This window comes from Corella eumyota, chromosome 6 (genome assembly GCF_963082875.1).
Source record: "Corella eumyota chromosome 6, kaCorEumy4.1, whole genome shotgun sequence".
NCBI lineage: Eukaryota > Metazoa > Chordata > Ascidiacea > Phlebobranchia > Corellidae > Corella > Corella eumyota.
Window position 1 is genome coordinate 11,968,922 of NC_137495.1, and position 13,682 is coordinate 11,982,603.

General features: G+C 41.3%; 2 non-coding genes and 1 pseudogene across 2 annotated transcripts; all 3 read left to right on the forward strand.

Annotated features, from left to right (window-relative positions):
- Positions 1 to 221: 221 nt before the first annotated feature.
- Positions 222 to 425, forward strand: LOC145757271 (U2 spliceosomal RNA). The gene has a single exon (XR_014285323.1). It is a non-coding gene; the product is annotated as a U2 spliceosomal RNA (small nuclear RNA).
- A 1,249-nt stretch (positions 426 to 1,674) lies between these two features.
- On the forward strand, positions 1,675 to 1,793 carry LOC145757284 (U2 spliceosomal RNA; annotated as a pseudogene).
- Positions 1,794 to 8,286: 6,493 nt separating this feature from the next.
- LOC145757258 (U2 spliceosomal RNA) lies at positions 8,287 to 8,478 on the forward strand. Its single transcript, XR_014285311.1, has one exon. It is a non-coding gene; the product is annotated as a U2 spliceosomal RNA (small nuclear RNA).
- Positions 8,479 to 13,682: the final 5,204 nt, after the last annotated feature.

Sequence of the window (13,682 nt, forward strand, 5' to 3'; positions counted from 1 at the left end):
TTTTCCCGCCGATTGCAAAGTGGTTTTGCCAAGCTAAGTGATTAAGCTCTAGTCGCTGGGTGTGGCTTGGTGTTAAAACCCTCCAACCACGATAGCTATGCGACCTTCAACCCACACAGCTTCATTGCGTTTGCTAACTGTGCTGGGGGTAGTATTACACTACAAATTTTTCAACCACCAGGGGTTGTAAAAGGCCTCTGGTGAGGACATGCTTTACAGCAATCCCTTTATTGGGATGTCAAATACGGCTTGCCGTAGTCACCACCCCCTCTGTTCTTCTCAGTTGTAATACCTGGGACGCTAGGCATCGCCTAGCTCTTTGTATTATGCTGATTTTTGAATACAGAACGCGGAACTGAAGCTTGCTTCGTCCCGTTCACGGGTTGTCCTGGTATTGCACTACCTCCAGGCTCGGCCCACGATCCTGCTGAGGCAGGATTATCTATTATTACATCACTCTATATATACATAGCTTTTGTCACATTTTCGTTGTTTTCTTAGTTAACTTTTATTACAAATTGGTTGAGTAAGCTTATTTAGCGCTTTCATATCGTCTTAGGCAAAAATAAAACTAAGATTGCATGCACCCTAAGGCGACCGGCATAACTTACCCAGGCAGCAACATGTCCACATTTTTGCACCTATTTAGCCTGCGACTTGATTAAAAAAAACTCCGTTTCAAGAACGGGTAACTTACCTTATTCAAATAGAATGCCCGAACATGCCGGGCGACAAAACCAGTCTGAACGACCGAGCAAGGCGCTTGTCGCGTAAAGAATTTAAAGCGAAATGCAGGAGAAAACGACGCACGTTTTTACGACCACCTAACAGCACGGGCCATGCGCTTACAACGATCGCACATTTCGCGATATTTTATGTACACGCACTTGTACCATTTTCTTATGCGACTAGTTTTGATTAAAAAAAACTCCGTTTCAAGAACGGGTAACTTACCTTATTCAAATAGAATGCCCGAACATGCCGGTCGACAAAACCAGTCTAAACGACCGAGCAAGGCGCTTGTCGCGTAAAGAATTTAAAGCGAAATGCAGGAAAAAACGACGCACGTTTTTACGACCACCTAACAGCACGGGCCATGCGCTTACAACGATCGCACATTTCGCGATATTTTATGTACACGCACTTGTACCAATTTCTTATGCGACTAGTTTTGATTAAAAAAAACTCCGTTTCAAGAACGGGTAACTTACCTTATTCAAATAGAATGCCCGAACATGCCGGTCGACAAAACCAGTCTAAACGACCGAGCAAGGCGCTTGTCGCGTAAAGAATTTAAAGCGAAATGCAGGAGAAAACGACGCACGTTTTTACGACCACCTAACAGTACGAACCATGCGCTTACAAGGCTCGCCCATTTCGCGATTCAAATTTGCAAAGTAGAGCCAGGCAACTTTATAATTAGCAACATTTGTGTTTAGTGTGTAAAAAGGCGTCGACACAAGCTAACGGCGGCCTCCTGTGGCGCACAGGTCGCCGTTAATTAATTACTGTGGCGATAATTAGGGTGGCTATGAACAGATACCCCGCTTCGAAAAACCGTCAACCTGCACACGGGGTGCGAAGCAACTATTGGAATAAAATGAATTAGCCAATAGCGGCCGCGAACAGAATGACAGACCGCGCGAATTCGATCGGATTCCGCCATTATTGGGCATCGCCTAGCTCTTTGTATTATGCGGATTTTTGAATACAGAACGCGGAACTGAAGCTTGCTTCGTCCCGTTCACGGGTTATCCTGGTATTGCACTACCTCCAGGCTCGGCCCACGATCCTGCTGCGGCAGGATTATCTATTATTACATCACTCTATATATACATAGCTTTTGTCACATTCTCCTTGATTTCTTAGTTAACTTTTATTACAAATTGGTTGAGTAAGCTTATTTAGCGCCTTCATATCGTCTTAGGCAAAAATAAAACTAAGATTGCATGCACCCTAAGGCGACCGGCATAACTTACCCAGGCAGCAACATGTCCACATTTTTGCAACGATTTAGTGTGCGACTTGATTAAAAAAAACTCCATTTCAAAAACGGGTAACTTACCTTATTCAAATAGAATGCCCGAACATGCCGGTCGACAAAACCAGTCTAAACGACCAAGCAAGGCGCTTGTCGCCTAAAGAATTTAAAGCGAAATGCAGGAGAAAACGACGCACGTTTTTACGACCACCTAACAGTACGAACCTTGCGCTTACAAGGCTCGCCCATTTCGCGATTAAAATTTGCAAAGTAGAGCCAGGCAACTTTATAATTAGCAACATTTGTGTTTAGTGTGTAAATAGGCGTCGACACAAGTTAACGGCGGCCTCCTGTGGCGCACAGGTCGCAATTAATTAATTACTGTGGCGATAATTAGGGTGGCTGTGAACAGATACCCCGCTTTGAAAAACCGTCAACCTGCACACGGGGTGCGAAGCAACTATTGGAATAAAATGAATTAGCCAATAGCGGCCGCGAACAGAATGACAGACCGCGCGAATTCGATCGGATTCCGCCATTTTTGGGCATCGCTTCTCGGCCCCTAGGACACGAAAAGAAAAAGACTATCTCTCTCTCTCTCATTTGAAGAAAACATCACGAACAGTATTGTACGCAACACCACTACTCTCGTCCACGTGGGAAGAATTTCCGGGCAAGTGAATTGCTCTGCAAAAATAACATCAAATTTACAGGCAGGCGAACTGCTCTATACTTGCGGGATTTTGGATTTCCGGGCAAGCGAATTGCTCTAAAAACCAATTTATATAAAGGAAATCCAAACCAACACCGGAAATTCTTCTTACAACTGCCACGTGGACAAAGAAGACATACCATACCATCGTAAAAAGTGAGTGGTGTTGCTAATTTACATTGAGAGAGTTTTCTTGGGGTCGTGTTTGGCGAAGTTTTTAAAATTTTATTTTCCATTTTAAATTTTTAATTAAACGGCAAATTTAAAATCGGTTTGCGGACTGGCCGCATCAAATATTTTAAGATTCTGCATATAATCGTGGTGTTTTTATTCGATTTTGGAGTGTTGGGGCCGTGTTTGTTTTATTTTGGTGCTGGATTTGTTCCAAATTGTGCTCGTTCCGCTTGACCCATTTAATTTCGTACAGCGTGAAATTTTTCGGTAAATTTCCACTGTGACGTGGCGTCAGTGAAGCGCACATCATTTCTCTTTTACAACGTAAAACGTGCGTCGCCTTTTTTTGCGCGGTGCTCCTTTTTGGCGGTCTTGTTTTGGTTAAAATCGGATTTGACTTTGTTTTGTGCCTGTTAATGTTTAACTGTTAAAAGTTGACGTTCTTCCAGCTTTATTTTAATTTTTACTTTTGATAATACCGGTGTTTTATTTATTTGCTTCGCACAGTTAACAGTGGTTCTGTTCCGCTTCGTTCACTCACAGTTTGGGCGTGTTGGTTTTTCTTGATTGTGACGTGAGGCAAGTGAAGCGTGAATCAGCTGTTGTCGCTCTCCTTTTTTATAACAGTGCAAGCATTGTATTATTAAACGTCTACCCTAATATTTTAGATTTAATGCTTTAAAAATATTTTTATTTGTTTTTACTACAACGTTGCCTTAATATACCTTATTCAATAATATTCTGTTTTTTGTTTTGTGAAGTAAAAATTGGACCTTTGTGTATAAAGTACAAAAGACCACAAACAGTAGTTTCTTATTTTATTGACCATTTTACACTGTTACTGTTTTTTACTATTAATATTACCTCTTGTTTGCCAACAATTACTGCCTCTATTTTATTGTATTTTTAGATATGGCCTTGCCGAAACCTGCTGGGGATGCCAACGACAGAATTACCGTCTGGTATAGTGGCGTTGGGGCGACCAGGTTTGCTTGTCCAGTGTCGAGTTGTGCTGCACCACAGACTACGTTGCAGTCCTTAAAAAGACATCTTACCAGCTGTCATGGCTGGAAGGGCTGTAACGTACCTGTGCATGCCGTTTGCAATAAATGCAAATTGACATTCACAGGGCCCACTCTTAGATCGGTGCAGCGTCACTACTCGTCGTGCGCCGCTCCACTGGCTTGCTCTCCTCAAGTCCCTATTAAACCCTTCTCATGTCCAACGTGTGCGTCCAGGTGGTTAACTGTGAAATCAGCACGTAGACATTACCATCAAGCCCATCCTGGTGCGCCATCTCTTCCTTATTCGGCTTTTGCTCCTGGCAGTGCAGGGAAATCTATGCTCCGCCAGAAGCAGGCCGTCGCGGGGGGAGAAGCCATAGCCGCTGTTCGATTAACCTACGGCGGCATTAATACCAGCTATGCATGCCACTACAGCGACTGTGTAAAACACCAGAATGGGTTCGGAAGAGTGCGAGCACTTGTCCAACATCTTAAGACTGTCCATAATTACAAAAATGTCAAACTTGACGTAACATGCAACAGATGTCACTGCATGGTGGACCAGGGCACGAGTTCAATATTGAAAGCAGCACAGCATTGGAGAAGTTGTGGTAGGAATGAGGACTCTCCGGCTCCTACTCGACCTCAAGGAGCCGAGGGCAGAGGGAGAATTTCAAAAATAACAAAAATTAACAAATTTTTCTCTCCTCTGTCGTCCGCACCACTTCAGCCATCTTCTTCAATGCTGTCGCCAATTGAACCCCATATCATTCTATCTCCGATCCCCATGCAGTGCTCGTTGACACCATCGTTTATGGACAGTCTTAGCCCGAATCACATGAGTTTATCCCCACCAAAATTACAGCCATTGGTTTTGCCCCCGCCATCTTCACCGGGTAAGTATCTAACACCGCCACCAAAACTAACTTATGCCCAGGTAGTGAAGTTACCGTTACTATCAAAGTCACTTCCAAATATGACTTTTTATAATACAAATTTTCCCGAAGATATGTATATGAACATCTCAAGCATATCTTCCCTAAATAATTCGGTCACATGTCAAAATTCAGTTGTAACGGTAACTTCCCTACAGGAAGCACCACTTATACCAAAACCTCTTGAAAACAACGCCCAAACCCAGATTACTCACCAGCCCATTCCATTGGCATTGCCTCCTGTTGTCCAAAGTGTCTTTGGCTCCGCTGCGGAATGCTTGGCCGAGTGTGGCCCCGCGCTGAGTGACATCATTCTCAGTTGCGAGTCTTCATTCGACTTTGTTCGGTTCTGCACTGAGCTTGAGGCATGGACTCAGGCCGTCTCTGGTTCTGTAAGTCGGCGTAAACCCGCCCCCCATTACAATCGTGGCGCCAAAATCCGCTCGGTCTGTAACAGGGTGTCGGGGCGTAGACCAAAACGAAAGAATGGTCTACGCGAGGCCTTCTGGAGGGACCAGAGGGGGACCGTCAGAAAATTAACGGAGGGCAAGGGCGCTGACTTAAGATGCCGTATTGATTTAGCTATTCTGGAGGAGCGCTTCAGCTCCGATCTTAAGTCGGCGCCCGGTGAATGTAATCGACTCCCCCCCTGGATGGACGCTCAGCTGCTTAACTTGAGAGAGTCTTCGGATGCCCAGGGCTCTGACGGTGGGGCTAGTATTTCGGCGTTGGAGGTAGAGTCGGTCCTCCAAACTCTTAACACCGCTTCTGCTCCTGGGTCGGACCGCCTTTCTTATGGGTTCTGGAAGAGGCTAGATCCCAAGGGCAAGCTCTTGGCTAGACTTTTCGAGACCTGTAGAATCGCGCGCTCGGTTCCGGAGCAGTGGCGGTCCTCGAGTGTTACCCTTATTGTTAAAAATGCTGAGGGTGACCTTAAGGACGTTTCGAACTGGAGACCGATTTCTATCTGCAGAACCATTTATAAGATTTACGCCGCAGTGCTAGCTCGCCGTCTACAGCGCTGGGCTGCAAATTGTGGTGCGCTCTCGTCCGAGCAGAAGGGTTTTCGTCCAATGGAGGGGACGTTTGAACACGTATTCATGCTTGATGCGGCGCAGGCTGATTCTAAGGCTTCCAACCAGAGTTTATATACCATCTGGTTGGACCTTAAGAACGCCTTTGGCAGTATTCATCATGACTGTATTCCTGCGGTCCTTAACAGATTTGGAGCGCCTCGGTACCTGGTCGAGGTCATAACGGACATCTACTCCCGTAATGTCTGTCGCATCCGAGGATCCTCGGGCGTTACGGGTGAGATTCCAGTTGGGAGGGGAGTCCGCCAGGGCTGCCCTTTGTCCGGTCTGATATTCGACCTGGTGGCTGAGGTACTTATTCGTGGGGTCAAGTCTGTTGGCTCTGCGGGGTACAGGTTTTCGTCAGCTCCAGAAGTTAGGCCACAGATTTTGGCTTATGCTGACGATGCTTGCCTGATTTCGTCTAACCGCGATCAGGCTCAAAGTCAGCTTCAAGTCTGTGAAGAGTTTGCTCAATGGGCTGCTCTGAAGTTTAACCCCCGCAAGTGCCGAGCGATGACCTGGAAGCTTGTGGGCCGCCGGCGGGTGAGAGACCCGGATCCCTTTCTCTTATCGGGAGAGGAGATTCGGGTTCTCGAGCCATGCGAGGTTTACAAGTATTTGGGAATTCGCTCGGGTTACGGGGCGGGGTCGCGGGCTTCAGAGTGTGTCCTGGAGGATACTCTTAGCCGGGTGGAGAAGCTTTTTAGATCAAAGCTAACTCCCCACCAAAAACTTCTGGCGCTCAAGAGGTTTGTGCTTCCTCGAGTCGGGTTCACCCTAAGAATGCGCCAGTTTCCAAAAGCAAAATTGCATCGATTCGACCAGCAAGTCCGGCATTGCGTCAGGATTGCCTTTGGGTTGCCAAAGCGGGCGGCATCAGCATTTTTTTATACACCAATGGGATGCGGGGGTTTGGGTATAACATCAATCGCAACTGATGGCGACATCATGGCCACCACGCAGGCCTTTAAAATGCTGACCTCGCCCGATCCTGACGTGGCTGCCGTTGCACTTGCGCAGGTGAAATTGCTTTCTGGTAATCTGGCGCGATCTGCGGATGTGAACCTAGAGCAGTGTGCCTCTTTCCTGAGTGGGGGGCCTGTTTGCGGTAGATCTGACAAATCTGGTGCGGGCATGGGTCGCGGCTTGTTTGCATATGTTCGCAAGGCGTCGCCCAGGCTTCGCACTAGATTTCTTGTCTCCGCTGACGGCCAGCTTTGCGTTGAGGTGAACGGGTCAAAATTAACAAACAAAAATAGAAAAATACTTACTCGTTCCCTTCACCAAGCCCAGAACACCCTCTGGAAAGAGCAGTGGGCGGCCCTTCCTGATGCTGGAAAGACCGTAACCGCCCACTCAGCATACTCCCACTCGAACCACTGGGTCAAAAATCCGGCATTACTTCCGACTCATGTATACTCATTCGGCATCAAGGCTCGCCAAAACCTTCTTCCAGTTAAAAAAGTGCGAGCTCGGTTTCACAAACCACCTGAGGGAATCAAATGCTGCCGCTGCGGACGTGAGGAGGAGACCCTCCCTCATGTCCTTAACAACTGCAAACCAGTCATGCCCGCTATCCGAGAAAGGCATGACTCCATCATGAGGGAGGTACTACGCCACATACCAGCTGGGAGGTTTTCCCAAGATTTCGGTGGACGCTGTCTGTGAGGAGCACGCGGCGGTCTCTGGCAGCAATCTCCGGCCCGACCTGATATTAAGGGGGAGGGGCGGAATTGTTGTCGTTGACTTTGCCTGCCCTTTTGACAACGGACCCGATGCCCTTGCCGCAGCTAACGACCGGAAGCACGTCAAATATTCAAACCTTGTGCGCAACATCTCCATGGCTACCGGGCAGCCAGTCAAATTTCACTCCTTTATAATTGGGTCGCTCGGTAGTTACGCTCAGGGCAACAACTTGACCCTGAGCTCCATGGGGATTTCCGGTCGGGAGCAAGCCGAAGTTGCGAAAAATGTATGCACTTTGGCTATCAAGGGTAGCCAACAAGTCTGGCAATCTTGGTGTCGGGGCATCTCCGAGGCAATAAACAGAAATTAATCGATCCTGTTTTACGTGGCCTTGCCCTTTGAACAATTTAAACAATCAATGTTTTTTTCCTTTTGCTCACCTTAACAAGGACAAGGCTACAACGCCTCGAAGAACTCAATGCGAGCAGCACCTTGCCGCACTTAACTTGTTAAACACTATGCAGATTTTTCTTTTAGTTTTTTGTTTTGTAATTTTACAACTGATCGCACTTAAATCGCACTTTTTGTAATGTTTATTTCTTTTATTATATACTCGCAAAAATCCCTCAATTAAAAACCTAAATAATTTTATCACCCCCAGTAGGGGAGGCCCTTTTACGAAAATAATTATTTTTCTCAGAAAAATTATTGTTGGCAAACTTCTTTTATTGCAAATAAAACAAAGGTTCAGTAGTCTGTACTTCTCAGTTGTAATACCTGGGACGCTAGGCATCGCATAGCTCTTTGTATTATGCGGTTTTTTGAATACAGAACGCGGAACTGAAGCTTGCTTCGACCCGTTCACGGGTTGTCCTGGTATTGCACTACCTCCAGGCTCGGCCCACGATCCTGCTGCGGCAGGATTATCTATTTTTACATCACTCTATACATAGCTTTTGTCACATTCTCGTTGTTTTCTTAGTTAACTTTTATTACAAATTGGTTGAGTAAGCTTATTTAGCGCTTTCATATCGTCTTAGGCAAAAATAAAACTAAGATTGCATGCACCCTAAGGCGACCGGCATAACTTACCCAGGCAGCAACATGTCCACATTTTTGCACCTATTTAGTCTGCGACTTGATTAAAAAAAACTCCGTTTCAAGAACGGGTAACTTACCTTATTCAAATAGAATGCCCGAACATGCCGGGCGACAAAACCAGTCTGAACGCCCGAGCAAAGGCGCTTGTCGCGTAAAGAATTTAAAGCGAAATGCAGGAGAAAACGACGCACGTTTTTACGACCACCTAACAGCACGGGCCATGCGCTTACAACGATCGCACATTTCGCGATATTTTATGTACGTGCACTTGTACCAATTCTTATGCGACTAGTTTTGATTAAAAAAAACTCCGTTTCAAGAACGGGTAACTTACCTTATTCAAATAGAATGCCCGAACATGCCGGTCGACAAAACCAGTCTAAACGACCGAGCAAGGCGCTTGTCGCGTAAAGAATTTAAAGCGAAATGCAGGAGAAAACGACGCACGTTTTTACGACCACCTAACAGCACGGGCCATGCGCTTACAACGATCGCACATTTCGCGATATTTTATGTACACGCACTTGTACCATTTTCTTATGCGACTAGTTTTGATTAAAAAAAACTCCGTTTTAAGAACGGGTAACTTACCTTATTCAAATAGAATGCCCGAACATGCCGGTCGACAAAACCAGTCTAAACGACCGAGCAAGGCGCTTGTCGCGTAAAGAATTTAAAGCGAAATGCAGGAGAAAACGACGCACGTTTTTACGACCACCTAACAGCACGGGCCATGCGCTTACAACGATCGCACATTTCGCGATATTTTATGTACAGGCACTTAATCCAATTTCTTATGCGACTAGTTTTGATTAAAAAAAACTCTGTTTCAAGAACGGGTAACTTACCTTATTCAAATAGAATGCCCGAACATGCCGGTCGACAAAACCAGTCTAAACGACCGAGCAAGGCGCTTGTCGCGTAAAGAATTTAAAGCGAAATGCAGAAGAAAACGACGCACGTTTTTACGACCACCTAACAGCACGGGCCATGCGCTTACAACGATCGCACATTTCGCGATATTTTATGTACGTACACTTGTACCAATTCTTATGCGACTAGTTTTGATTAAAAAAAACTCCGTTTCAAGAACGGGTAACTTACCTTATTCAAATAGAATGCCCGAACATGCCGGTCGACAAAACCAGTCTAAACGACCGAGCAAGGCGCTTGTCGCGTAAAGAATTTAAAGCGAAATGCAGGAGAAAACGACGCACGTTTTTCGACCCCCTAACAGCACAGGCCATGCGCTTACAACGATCGCACATTTCGCGATATTTTATGTACACGCACTTGTACCTATTTCTTATGCGACTAGTTTTGATTAAAAAAAACTCCTTATTTTATTTTATTTGCATTAATTAAAAATAACACAAACGAAAATTATTGCGAGTACACAAAAAAAAAATAACGATTCTGTTTAAAAAGGTAAGTTTTCATTAATTTTGTATATTAGTGGTGGTAATTAAAGTTTGGATTGATATAAATACATTTATTAAAACTACAATTAAATTACGAAAAAAATTAGTTTAGAAAAGAAAAAAAAACATTTATTTATTTTTAAGGATTTTTGAAAATTAATTTGTTTCTGTTGTCATTAAAGCTAGTTTGAAGAGCTGTTTAAGGAAAACTATGTGTATACAAAAATATACAACAATATTACGGTTTAAAACATACAATTACATTTACTAAAAAAAAAGACAAGTTACAACGATAAATTAGTAAATATTTACAATTTTAAATGGTTAATATGTACATCTAAATTATAAAGCAATTGAAAAGTATATATTCTTTAAGGAAGTTATGTTTATATAGAAGATATACAGTACAAAATTATAGTTTATAAATATACAAAAAATTATTTATTTGAGGATAATTTAATTATTTTGCCGCTAGTAGTGTACGAAACTTTATGTTGCCATGGCAAAAAGCACATGTTTAAAAAAAATTGTTTTTGGTTAAAAATTTGGTCAATTTTGAGTTTAAGAATTGGTTTTCATGTACTAAATATATTACTTAATGTTTATTAGTTGTACTGTTATAATTATTGGTGTATTTTAGCAGTTTTAATAGATTGATTTGATAAATTTTAAATAATAATGTTATTTTAAATTTATTTAGTTGAAATTGGATTTTTTAAATTGTTTTACTTGGGGTTATAGAAAGGTATTATTGCTTATTAACAGTGATGACATGTTTTGGATTATATTTGGGTAGTTATTATGTATAAATTAAAAATTAATCTGTTTTAAGTGTTAAAATTTATTTTTGCAATTATTTTTAGGTCAGAGTAATTTATTAGGTAACTGCTGAGTTATGTTCAAATGATGTTATGCATTCCGTGATGATGTGGGAATATAAGCTTTGATTTTTGCTGTTTTCAAGGGTGAGTTGGGAGTATAAAGTTTTTTTAAAAGAGGATAGAATAGTTGGTATAGAAAAGTTTAATTTTTCATGGCAAATTTGGTTTCTTTGTTTCCAGATTTTTTGATGTAAAATTGAAATAAGAAGAATATAGTGATCAAGATATAAGGGTGAGATTGAAGATGGTGGAACTAAATTTAAATGGTCGGAATTATCAAAAATATTGTGATCTTGGCCAGATAGAAAGGTAAATATGTTATTAGTTAAAGTAAGTAAAGGTTGGATTTGTTTACAAGCATGAAAAGTGTGAAAAGAAGTTTCGTACGCGGCTTTGTTGCAAAACAGGCAATGTGAGTTGTTGTCTAAATTAAAATGCATGTATGTAGATTTGAGTGGTAATATGTTATGTATAAGCTTAAAGTTAAATGTTTTGGTGCTGTTTGTTAAAATTTTACTGTGTATATTTGACCATGGAATTGTAGATTTGGTTGTGGGTGTTATAATTGTTTTATATAGTTTGTTTATGTTTCCTGATAGCAGTTGTTTTGAAGTTATGTTGTATTTGTTTATAATTGTGATGTAATGTAAATAGTTTTTGTTTGTGTTGTCAATATGTGGTATTGTGTTAAGTGGTAAGATGTTGTGTAGTTTGGAAAGTGTGTGTCCTATGTGATATTCTATGAGAGTGTCCTGTATGGTTGGTGGGCTTGCATTTAATCTGTATTTGGTGTGTGAAAAAAGTGGTCTTATGTAAAAAAGGTCTGCGTATGTTTGTATGTCTGGAAATGAATAGCCTCCGAATGCCTGTGGTAGTGTCAGTGTTTTATATGTGATATTTGTGTGTGTTTTTCCTAGTGCATATGTAAGAAATGTGTTGTTTATTTTTGATATGATATGTTGTGGTATAGGGTATGTGCTGGCCATTGCTCGAATGTGGGGCAGTAGTTTTGTTTTTGTTAATATTGTTTTATGTTCAAGTGTAGTATAATGTTGTTTTAAATTCTCGTGTTCTGTTGTAATTTTGTTATATGTTGTGTTCCATGATTTGTGAATTTGTGTAGGTATGCCTATTGGTATGTTAAGTGGTGAAATGTGTGTGTAATTAGGGTTTATGTTTTGTGGTATATTCTGTGTTTTAATATTGCGGTTAGTAATTAATGTATTTGTTTTGTTGTGATTGAGTGTAAGTCCAGATGCATGTTCGAATAATTGTAGTGTTTTAAAAGCTGAGTGTATTGATTGAGGTGTGGACAGTGTGAGGGTTATGTCATCTGCATATGAAATTGTTTTGATAATATTTTGTCCTGTTATGTGTATTCCTTTAATTGTGTTATCTGCGTCTATTTGTTGTATAAGTGGTTCAATTGAAAGTGTGAATAGGTGTAAGCTTAGTGAGTCTCCTTGTCGAATTCCTTTTTTGATGTGTACTGGTGGAGTGATATGTTTGTTAATGAGAATGTGTGATGTGGCGTCTGTATTGAGTGATTTAATAATGTTAATGAATGTGATTGGAAAGTTAAATTTGGCAAGTGTGTCTAGTAGGTATGTGTGGCTTATTGAATCAAATGCTTTTTTAAAATCTAGTGATATGATATGGTATTGTTTATGTCGTGTTGTGGATAAATTGTATATGTCCCTCAGCAACAAGCTTGCGCCTGCTGCTGATTTGTTTTGTTGTGCAAATTGTGTGTGTGATAGTAAGGTGTTAGTGATATTTTTCAGTCTGTTGGCCAAAATGCGAGTGAAAATTTTGATGTCAGTGTTTAGTAATGATATTGGTCTATAGTTTTCTAAAAGTGATTTTGATTTGTGTTTGTGTATTAATGTTATAGTGCCTGTTTTAAATTGTTGCGGTATGGTGCCTGTTGTTAAAAAATTGTTATATAGTTTGAGTAATGTATTTTGAAGTGTGTCTGAGTGTGTTTTGTAGAGTTCAAATGATAGTCCGTCAGGCCCAGGTGTCTTTTGTGGTGAAAGTGATTTTATTGTGTTTAATAGTTCTGTTTTTGTAATGGGTGTTGTTAATGAGATTTGTTGTTTTGTGGTTAGTTGTGGTAATGTATTTGAGTGAAAAATGTGATTTGTGTCAGTGTATGTGTTGTTGTATAAGTTAGTGTAATATTGTTGTGTTATATTGATCAATTGTTTTGTTGTAGAATATGGTAAGAAGTATTTGTTATAAAGTTCTGGTATTTGTGTTTGAGTAATGTGGGTTTTAATTTGTTTGTAAATGTATTTATCAGGTGCATGTTTGTATTGGTTATTTAAAATGGTATTGAATATTTTTTGTTTTGTATGTTGTTTAATCTTTTTAGCCAAATTATTTTTTGATGTTTGATATGTTTTGTAATGTTGTGGTGTTGGGTTATGTTGTAAGTTTTCTTTTGCTGTGTTCATGTTATTGGTAAGTGTTTGTATGTTGTCAGTCTGTCTGTTTTTGATCAAAATTGAATGTTTTATGTTTAGGTGTTTGATATGTCTTTTAATATTATTCCAGTTTGTGTTTATGTTTTGTGTTGTGTTGTTCCAATGTGGTAATTTATGTGCTAGTGTGTGTGAAAAGTCTGCATCGTGATAAGTGTTTGTGTTGTTTTTCCAAAATCCTTTTCCTTTTTTAATGATGTGTGTGTTTGTGAGTGTAAATGTAAG